Source organism: Dreissena polymorpha, chromosome 8 (genome assembly GCF_020536995.1).
Source record: "Dreissena polymorpha isolate Duluth1 chromosome 8, UMN_Dpol_1.0, whole genome shotgun sequence".
Lineage (NCBI taxonomy): Eukaryota > Metazoa > Mollusca > Bivalvia > Myida > Dreissenidae > Dreissena > Dreissena polymorpha.
This window is the reverse complement of record NC_068362.1, coordinates 67,992,062-68,004,427: the sequence shown is the minus strand read 5'-3', so window position 1 is coordinate 68,004,427 and position 12,366 is coordinate 67,992,062.

Genomic DNA, 12,366 nt, shown 5'->3' with positions numbered 1-12,366 from the left:
TGTTTATATTCTAAGTTTAAAGTAAATCCATTGAATTGATTTGGAGTTATGCTCCGGACAAAGTTTCGGCCGGACGGACGGACGTCCGGACAGACGGACAGGACCAATAACTATATCCCCTCCGAATTTTTTTTTTGGCGGGGATAAAAAGGAGGTCCATACCTAGGCAGTCTCCAATGCGAATTTACAAAAAAGAATGATTTCTTTTCCATCGGATGAATGATTGCATGAATGAATGAAAGCATAAAAGACATAAATACTGAATACACGCATAAACTAATGAATGAATACATGAACAAATGACTGTATTAATGAATGGATGAATTAATTATCGCCTTTTGGATGTAAGGACGTCAGTTAACTATATAGTCCCCAACCCGCCCGCGACCGACTTTAGCCCCCGCCCCCCGCCCATCACCACCACCACCACCACCAGGCACGGCTGGATTTCATCTCTGCAAATTCTGCTATGGATCTACATGTAAGTGTCTATGTTCCGCTGCATTTTTATGCTTCTATTATTTCCACGATTAGTCGCATTGGTCTATATCTTGTTAGCAGTTCTCAACCACTTACGTATTATGTGTGTGCTTTCCATAATTGTACCATCCATACAAATAATGTATTCTTGGTACGAGTGCTGGTTACAAGACAAGACAAGACAAACATTTTATTCGAGATCGGTACAGAGTACATTATCTAGAAAATAATGTGATTAAATACAATACATCAGTGGTCAGTTTGTTTAGATAATGTTTTTAACACAAAAAAAATATTGATTCAAATACAGTGTACAGACTACGTAACATACTAATGGAGAGTGATGTACATGTATTACACGGTAACATGTTGTCTGATATCAAGTGCATATTTTATATAGTTTGCAACATTTTTAAGAAACCTGTTTCACATTTTGTGTAACTTGTATATTTTCTTAACACCAGTAAGGTTATAAACTTGTTCATGAAAACAGTCTAACCTCTATGTCCTGCCAAACTGTTGCCTATTCCCACATGTGTTTAAGAACTGATCGTTTTATTGCCATTTAATATTAGTAGTTAACACAGTATCATTAATGTCGGCAAACTGAAATAATAACCACAACTCAACTACGTTGTACATCGGTAGACATCTGCCGAACATGTGAGTTCTTATTTTATTTTCATCTTCCAATTACTAGCTATGAGGGAACACTAATCGTTATATAAATTAATCTTTTTTAAAGTTTTGATATGACGTTCAAACATAAATGTATTTTTTTTTAATGCTTTTATGTGATTTTTGTGTGTGTGTGTGTGGGGGGGGGGGGTATCAATCGTTTTTGACGTCATTATTTCAGCGAAATTCTCAAGTTTAACTCTTTTAAATGTAAATTAATGTTGGAACAAACATAAGATTAAATGAAAATTATCGTATGTCAGAAGATAATTGACATTTATTTACTCGTTGGCCCGCCACTCTTGAAAATTGTTTTTCCTTTGTTCTCTGGTGAATTGTATGTGATAATCTACCAAAACAAACACATATCCTCTATATAAGGCACTCTATTCAGCCAAATGACATAGGGCATGCCAGTTCTCGGAGTGCTCAAGACACAGCTGTTCACATATACATGTACATTTGTTTGTAGTCGTGCATTTTTGTGATCAAATATTGATAGTGGTTAAAATAATTTTATGTTTATAACCAAACTGTAATGAAAGTGGTCGCCATAACGGACCTGTGAAGTTCCATCCGGGTACTCCAATTCCCCACCACTCACAGAGCACAAACCACACATACATGGAACGACTTTTAGTCAAAAAGTAAACAATAGGAAATGGAAGCTAAATTAAACTTGAAGATTTCTTTCAACTGTCGTAAGTCTTCTAAGGTAATTAGGCAGGAGATCTTGGACACTTCGCGTCTTCAAATAAATTAATGCAGCCTCAGGCCCGGAAGTTGCCTAGAAACTTTCCAATTCCCACACGAAAAGTTCGACGCTAGTATTCGTGAAGACTATAGACAAAACCCCGACCAAGGCAACATGTGACGTCAACTAACAACCTGGCTTCAACGCGTTTTGCTGCAAACGGCAGCAGGGGCGATTATATGATCGCTGCATGGAAACGCCGCAATACTTCTTAGTGCTTACTATACCAATACATCAACAAAAGTAACGGCGAATGGTATATACGGCTAATGAAAGACTGGCTACGTAAAAGAAACACAAATCCTAATGTAACTTGACAAATACAGATAGTCGGCAAACGTGAGCATCTGCGAATGAAACAAAACTCTTCTCAAAAGCGAACATAACTGGCATAAAAAAGTAACACGGTGACATTAGGTTAACATACGATTACAGGAAAAAGAGAAAAAGTCGACGCGGTATCATTATAGAAATAAATGTCATCTCAATCACAGACATAATCGTGAGAGCGACGGCTACGAATACGGCAATGTGACAGCAGGTAACCACAGCGACCCCAACAATTGAAGCAACGATCGGACGTTACAAGTGACACGGACTTTTGACGAAAATAACGAATAGTACGATTCCCTTCATCCAGAATATTAGCAATGCGTAAAACAGGACATATTGCCATATTTGTATTTATAAAGTAACAATGGCTTCAATACGTATAAACTAAAAGGTACGCGTCGTCGTAAGTACTGTATTTTCAAGGCGGAATAACACGCCTATATCTCCATTAGCAGTAAGACTCTTGCATACAGTACATGCACTGCTGTCAACTACAAAGCTACAACACTTCAAAACGTTGCTGATTGACAATGTTCGATTCAACAGTTATTATGATTTTAACGCCATTTATAATATTTTATTTTGTACATGAATTGCATATAAATTTACATATATCATAGATTGCAAACGCTCACAAACCTACATATATTATCTGCAAGTATAGGAAAATACAGCATAATAGACTTACTTCTTCAGGCTTATCATCTTAACAGAATTCTCTTTTACTGATTTTACAGACATTTATCAAATTGAAGCTGATATTATGTTAAACAATAAAACACTGTGCATTCATTATAATATACTTAATAAAAACATGTTAGGCAATACATAAATATAACAGTAGTAACAGTAGTAAGAATGTTGAGCGCATTAGATGACCAATTGTTTGAAATTATGGTCATGAATGTATCACAGTTTCATATATTTGTTTAAACAACTAAAAATAAAAAAATAAATCGTGATTAAAAAAAGGGTATTTTCAAAATTGCATTTCCAACGACCCGTCTAAAAGGTTGAAAAAAAGAGTCATTTGTTAAAAATAAGTCTTTGAACTTGGACGTGCATCTGGGAAACCTTGTCGCCTAAATGTCTGTGATAGCGCCTCTACCAACCACTGCGCTATCCCGACAGTTTGCGTGTTCTTGCGCTTTTAATTCAAACGTTCAACGTGCGAAAGAGTGGCTTAACGGACATCGTACTATGTCGTCTGTGTCAGCCATGCAACGAAACCCGCTTCAAAATCATTGTCTATTTGTAGAATGGTCTCAAGATACTATTATTGAATAGTGTAACATAACGCACACAAAAACGCACATTTGGGGCATTGTTGGATTTATATAATGATCGAAATTTGTACCACATTTCATACCATCTTAAATAGGCAGCCATCTGGATCAACAAATCATTAGCCTCGGGTTATAATTACCGGACACGAATATTGCTTACCGTATGTGTCAATCTTCGGTCATTTCCGTATGTATTCGTTAGGTGTCCGTTGCATACGTATATTTAGGTTGCAGACACGTAACTTAACAAACGGCCAATCAGAATTGTACATGTAGACACGTGACGTTACACAGCCAATCAGAATTGTACACATAACAATTATCAAAGCTTTCGTTGTTTATATCTATATTTATGGACAGTCTTACAAAAACGGCCGAACATACAAGTCGCATTATTGCAGGCTTTCGCGTGATGGGCCCATTGCGGGCTTCGCATGTATCTTGTATTTGACAAACATTTTGGAAACGTTGTGTTGTGTTAATAAGCAGAAATAAAACGCAAAGAAATCAGAAATGAACTTTGTTTGTTACTGTGTGATATCAACGAACAATACGCAATTACGCTACAATAGGTATATAACACATTAATAGAAATTTACAACATAAATATGAGATTTTATAACATTTGTACCTACCTACAATATCTTTTTATTATCGTACATGTAAACATATTTTATTATAATATACAGAAGTAAATATACGATATTTATATGCACTTTATCATATAAATATGAATATTGGACAACATATAGGGTCTCAGCATATAAATATGACTTTATTGAGCATCATAATATGTTACTTGTTCATGATGATAATATTAATAACATTTTTTTTTCATCAGCACGATTATCATCATGGACATCACCAACTCTACCACCACCTTCACCATTATACTCATCCTCAAAACACACAACAGAAATAATGTTAACAACACTAATAATTACAGTTGATAATAATGATGATAATACTTAAAGTAATCGTTAACATAAGTATCATATTACACTATTCATTTGTAATATAGTCAGTCTTACCATCACAGAATACAGCAATATCACGATATTTTAGGTTATTTCATGATTTATTATTATAATTATACCATAATCACATAATCGTTTGTATAAAGAATTATTTGATTCATGTAACGCCTTTATGTCATTCTTGGTGACTCGTTTCTGTGTGATTTTTACGACTGAAAATTTATTGTAAGTAAGCATTTTGTGGTATCTTATGGTGTAATATTTTGGCGTCAAAATGAAACTATGATCATGTTTAAATGACAAAAACAATATTGTTCTGTTTCGGACAAACCAAGGATGTAGTTTTCATGATCTGATGATTTTGTTTAAGCCCATAAATTAAAAATTAGCTATGTATGAGAGTTGCATTTTAAAGTCCCTGTTTGGACATTACTCTTAGTATTCGATGAGAAGTAAAGTTAATAACGAAATGTGACTCTGCCCTTTGGTAGCCATGTTTAAGTTTTTAGCCAAAAACATTGTTTATTCCTTGTGGATTTTTAAGGGAGCAGAAACATTTATTAAAGTTTGGAAGATGATTACGCTTTGTGTACGTGTTTAATGTTTCTGAGACTAAGTTTTAATAATTATATAATAATAAAGTACAGACAACACTATGTAGGCACTTTATTTATTGGAATTCATATTATACATTTTACATGTGTCACTGCATACAGGGTAGCTAAATAAGCTCACTTTTGATCTCGATTTCTTGCGATAATTTATGTAGTGGCAACATTGAACGCCATTCAAATTTACATACATTTTCCAAATTTAGCTAATGAAATGATGAAACATTAACTGTTGCATATTTTTTCAATTTACATTAACATGATCGTATTTATTTAGTTTTAAATATAATAACAAGAGTATCTATAGACTACACTCAACATAATTGTTCATAATTTTCTGCAGTTAATCTTATAATCTGACTGTAATGCACTTTCATATGAATCACAACATATTTTATGTGGCAAATATGTGCGTGTCACAATAGCAATTATGATGCTGGTATAAAGCTGTGTGTGTTTTTTTTTATAAAGTACACACTATAAAGTGGTAAATACCTGGCAAACAAATAAAATAATAGCTTACATTTAAATTGTAATTAAATGAATGCATAAAACAAATATATATGTTCTTCACGAGTAAGCTGCCATTAATCTCTTTCTGTTTGAACATGATATAAATTGTTCTAACATAGGTATTTTAACAAATGCAATTTCAGCTATAAGCAAACTAAGATTTATAAGCCCAATATTTGAAAAAATAAACGGAGAATTTAACATGTATCAACTTACTGTTAGTTATCATTTATCATATACCGGTATATTGGACTAGCGTTTGCATTTATTCAAGAATTCGGTATAACTTTTCTTTTCTATCTTCTTCTCATTAAAAAATTGTTGTTTTACTTTTGTATGAACAAAAATGTATATCGTTTTGAGGCCTATTTTATTTATGTTACTTAAGGCAAACTTTCTACAAATTCATTTCAATGCTGAGCGCCTTTTAAAAGACAATCCTTGTCTGTTAATTTCCTACACTTTTTAAATATTCACCCCACATAAGTTTACACACATTGAGTCAATCCATCACAGAATAACCAATTTAGAACAAACACGCATGAATTATATGGAATAAGGATAAAATTCTGAGAACAATCAATAAATGTATGTGTATGCATAGGAATATGAGACCATGAAAAGAATAATATAGAGCACGCAGAAGCATTTGAATACATATACAAAACATGTCGTTAAAACTACACAAAATAACACACCATTTTTTTAAATAAGAAAATCAAAGTTGTGTGACCAATTTCTTGAAAGTATTGTCCTGAACGTAACAATATTTCATTAATGTGTTTAAATTGCTCAAAGAATCTCCATTCGAAATGCATTTTCAAAATAATCAATACACATTGTTGGATATTAATTGTGTTTCCAGCTGATAAAAATGGCTTTATGCAAATAAAAACAACCAGTCATGTTCAGCCCCTTATTTTAAAGCAAACACACTCCTTAAATCATTTTAAGGTATTAGTTATAACTAGATTGTAGATATGCCATTTCTATCGTCTTTTTAATAAAATCTGTGTAATGTCATCCTCCGTTATTCCCTTAACTTTCAGTTCGTCTGTAACTCTGTCAAGGTAGGTATCGTCTGGGTAGCCAAATCTATTCGAAAGAGAAGGAACAGAGATCAGATGCATGAAATAACAAATACATTGTAAATGACGATGCATCTTAGGTGTTTACAAATGTTGGTTGGTCTTGTAAACATATTACTGGCTTCCGTTTGCAGATTTGGAATAAATGTTGACTGAATATTGAATCATATGTTTTTATGAAGCTATGCATTCATATATCCAAACATGTGTAAAGCACCACACCAAAGCCTGAAAAATAGGACCATAATGACCCTGAAGCACTTAATGGTACAACACATTTGACTTTGAGACATATACTTTAGGATTTTATTAACATAGCATTTAAATTGATTAAATTTTGCAAGTGATTTAGGCTAATCCTAATTAGGTCACAAAATATGCATTAAGTGTCTTTCTTTCTGTCTGAGATATGAACTCATTATATAGTTTTCGACACCACTAATTTGTTATGGACTTGCTATTCTCAAGATAAGCATTCTTAACTAGTTTTATCAAAATTAAACATAAATATCACTTCCAGAGAGTAACAGGGCTTTTCTAAGCTTTGACCTTGTGTCAAAGTTTTTGACCCAACTTGACACAGATTTTAAGTACATGTTTGTCAGGGAATTTTCCATATCAATATTCTTACCAAGCGAAATTCAAGAATGAAAAATATGATCACTATAGCTCGCCTATATCACTTCAAAAACTGACAAAAACAAGAGATGTGTTTGTCAGAAACACAATGCCCCCTATTGCGCCGCTTTGAAGCCATATATTTGACCTTGAAGGATGAACTTGACTTTTCACCACTCAAAATATGCAGCCTCACGAGATACACATGCATGCCAAATATGAAGTTGCTGTGTACCATATTAAAAAAGTTATTACAAAACTTTAACGAAGGTTAAAGTTTTAGGAAAGAAAAATACAATGATATTTGATCTTTGACCTTAAAGGATGATCTTGACCTTGACTTGTCACCACTCAAAATGAGCAGCTACATGAAATACACATGCATGGTAAATGTCAAGTTGGTATGTTCAATATTTCAACAGGTATTCCAACTTTAACTAAGGTTAAAATTCTGGGACAGAATGACAGACAGATATACAGACAGACAGGACAAAAACAATATACCCCCGATCTATCACAACATTTTGAGCAAACTCACGATAAAATCATTAATCAGTGACGATCAGACGCTTAAGCACTAAGGTATACAAGGTTTCATCTTTGTGTACATGGAAATGGTGAATGGCGATATTATTATAAATTGATTCAAATTGAATCATTTAAGGTGGGTTTGAGATGAAGCAGATACTGCGTCAATGATAATTGACCTTGAAGGTTGACCTTGACCTTTCACCACCAAAAACATGCAGATGCAACGAGAAGTAAGTAAGAGATTGAATGGAGACACGAATTTTTATTTTTATTTTGACCTTGAAGGATGACCTTGACCTTTCACCGATCAAAATGTGCAGCTCCACGAGATACATGCATGTCAAATATGAAGTTGCTGTGTTCAATATTAAACAAGTTATGATACAACTTTAACGAAGGTTAAAGTTATAGGAATGAAAAATACAATGATATTTGACCTTTGGCCTTGAAGGCTGACCTTTCACCACTAAAAATGTGCAGCTCCACGAGAAGTAAGTAAGAGATTGAATGGAGAAATGAAAAGTACTATAATTTAAATTTTGACCTTTGACCTTGAAGGATGACCTTGAACTTTCACCACTCAAAATGTGCAGCTCCACGAGATACACATGCATGCCAAATATGAAGTCGCTGTGTTCAAAATTAAAAAAAGTTATGATACAACTTTAACGAAGGATAAAGTTTTAGGAAAGAAAAATACAATGATATTTGATCTTTGACCTTGAAGAATGACCTTGACCTTGACTTTTCACCACTCAAAATGAGCAGCTACATGAGATACATATGCATGGTAAATATCAAGTTGGTGTGCTCAATATTGCAAGTTATCAAACTTTAACCAAGGTTAAAGTTTTGGGACAGAATGACAGACAGACAGACAGACAGACAGACAGACAGACAGACAGGACAAAAACAATACACCCCCGATCTATCGATCCGGGGGCATCAAAACGCCCCAAGTTAAATCAAATTTGCACAAAGTATCGCTTGTGTAATATAACTTAAAGTGTTTTCTACATTTTTTGGTGAAATTTAATAGTACAATACATTAATTAAAATATAACAATTGCTTACCATGATATATAAAGTGCATTGTTTAACGCTGAACCAATAATAGTTTGTACAAAGCATACAATACAACGCTTACAAGGAAACCAAATGTTAAAAAATCTAATAAAAAAATCAAAATCTAGGCAACATACTGAGTATTGGGCTTGTGGTCAGTTTTGTGATGTATATCATTCCACGTTATAACATCCTCTTTTCTAGTCGTCCGGTAGCTACCAATTGTAAACACTAGCTTTCGCTCAAAAGCAACACGCAGCATCTCAGCTATCTTTCTTCCGCGACTATTATTTGGCAAATACGCTGTACGCCGTATGCCTTTGTATCGTTTGCAAGGGTTTGGATGACTACTCTGTAATTGTTGTAGCAATATTATTAGATTAACAGAGTATTTACAAACAAATACCCGGTAAACATTTTTATCAAATGAAACCTCAAACAATTGTTGGTTGCACATGATTTATAGTTTTCTCCCTAACATAATATTAAGAAATGTTTACAAAATTTAAAAAATAAGTTACACATTAATAAATGTTGCATTGGGGAAAAAAGGACAATATGGAATGGGAATGGCACTGATATTCAAATCTGTTTAACAGCTGTTTAAGCCTTGTAATGTTGAGTCGTTTATAATAATAGTTATAATAAAAGCTTTATTTACAGAAGGTTACACATAAAGACAATGACACATTATACATATTATGAAAATGAATCAATACTTTTTTACAATGTGGCCTTCTTAAACTAACATACACAAATAGGTCTATAAGTAAAAATATTCAAACAATATTTTCTTACACCCATACATAACACACATAGATAGACACACATGAAATATTATTGATTATAATAATAATAATAATAATAATAATAATAATATATATTATATATTATACAAATCCAAAATGGCCGCCAAGATGGCCGTCAAAACCTATTTATGATCATAAAATATGACTATGAAACTGTCCACTTTTTTATTAATTTGGTGTCTATACCCAGGTTTCAGGGAAAAAAATAACACATACATATCACATTTATATCATCAGACAAAATGTAAGCTAATTATGTTACGCAAACATCCAACACGGCGACCAAAATGGCCATTTACACAAAACAAAGGACCACAACTCCATAACTTGTTACTCAAAAGTTATGGTTGTTATGTAAAACGCCATTGTTTAGGAGACAATGAACACTTTAATCGAGTTGATGTTATCATTAAGCAGTTGAATAATCATAAACTCTAGAATGAAGAGAAATGAGAGAATGAACTAGCACATGACTAGCACACACAGGTTTTACTAACTTCTGTAGATTTCATTTTTTACCGTTGCTGAAAATCATTGAATATTAATTACAGCCTGAATAAGCATGAGTTCTTCCAAAAGGTTAATATTATACACTCTGTGTTCCTTTGACTATTTATTTACATCAAAGCAGAAGTAGATGGTCTTATTGTCCCTTTCGGAGTAATGCAGGATCTAGATGAGCAAATCTGTATCCTCGCCCACCAACTGTGTGGTGCTACGACGGGATCTTTATACTGTTTCTTTAACAATTTCAACGTCTGCATCCACTGAAGACAGAACAACATAGCATCCCATTAAGGCAGAGTTGTGCTGATCAGAGCAATCATGCCGGCCTTTCTCTGTCTAGAGACAAAACGTCTTCCTTTTTTACATGAGCATTCTGTTTCTTGGCTGAAACTCACAATATGATTCACGTTTTTTCATCGTCTCCGGTGCGTGTTGTCTCTGTTATAATGACAGTCTTCGTAGCCATCGAACCCCGCTGTCGCTTATCCGTAATGCATTTTCTATGAATCTACATAAGACTCGGCTTTTGCATTATATAAGTCGTCCTTCTTCATGGTCAAGGATGCAACAAAGTACCACCATCATGCATCTGATTCATGAATACAGTTCATCTCAGCCTCACATGATGTGTCTATAGCATACTCTCAAATTGCCTGAGCGATCTGAGGCTTATCTTCTGTACACAGTATTTTCTTGGTTTCAAAGAAGGCAGCAGGATTGGAGCTCAGTTCCAAAGACAATACGACTTCAAGGGAAGGATCTCCAGATTTTGACACCACCAGGAAACGCTGGAACAGAAAAGCAGGATAAAAAGCACGGTCAGAAGCGATCTTCACAGCCAATCTATTCCCAAGAGCTTTGGCTCTGTATTTCCTCGTGAGTATATAAGCAAAGACCGACCTGCCTGTGATATCTCTTATGGTCGTTTTCCCAACCGCCTCAACTGCATGAACATTCACATCTGACCCAGCCACTATTTTATTGACATGTTTCTCAGAGTAGGGTTAGCTACGTATGGAGAGCAGGTTGTAATCTGTGTCTGCATTTTCTATAGATCGAAAGAATCCCCTTTGATGCACGCCTCAGCTGAATCTTTGTGTTGTGGAATTGAAGTATAGGTCAGATCTGTGAAATCCTGCATCCCATTGTTGTGCTCAGATGATGCAGATAGGGTCCAAGGGGTTTGCATTTCCTCGGCCATTTCACTGCCGCGAGTTAGACCTGTTGTGCTCTATAAGCACATCATCAATTTGTGCTCAATGACAAGATCACGTTCTAGCCCAGCAAAGCACTGATGGCTCCTACGAACAACGTGAAAACCAATACCGAACTTTCGATAAACGTCTGTGTGCGTTTCCGCTAGGTCGCTTATTTGCAGCAAAGATGGATAGCGAATCGGGCACTGCGTTCTAATGCATCAGCCAACACCCAGTACGATATGCCTTATCAACACCCTTCAATTGTTAATCATAAGCTGATAATTCAGCCATACTATGCTTGTCTTTGAGGTCTGGGCAAGTTCATGTTTCTTCTTCTCTGTAGCCCTCTCGGGTTTGATATAAATCGCATAACATATCATCTGCTAGCGTCATTTTGCCCCTAAGAAGGAAAGAGTACAAATCCTTTGCATGATCCAGCAGTATCTGAATGTCTGGATCTTCCTGTGTCATTTCGGCTGTAAGTTGCTGTGTATGCACTTTTCGACAAGACGATGGTCCCGTGAAGCACTCTGGACAGTTTTTCGTGTCACAATGTGAACAATTGTGCGCATTTTCTCTATAGACTGCCTCAAGTATGTTTATGAAAGCGGTTTCTGCCATGAGGGATCCTTTGCCCGCCCCCCCCCCCCCCCCCCGAAATTTCATACGTTTATGAAACAACCCAAATTATAATCAACACTTTAAACTACTTTGTGGCGCATATGTGATGATTTCGGCAGCCTTCCAATACAAGGGTTGGTCAAACGTAACAATGGTGTGAAGGTTGTGGCAAGGTTGCAAACTAAGGTTTATGTTGACATAATGCACGCTTTGTCCCTATTGTACATATAAATCAATTAATCAATTAATTAGGCAATAATTTAAATGACAATAGCAGCCTAGGGTACTGTATTTTC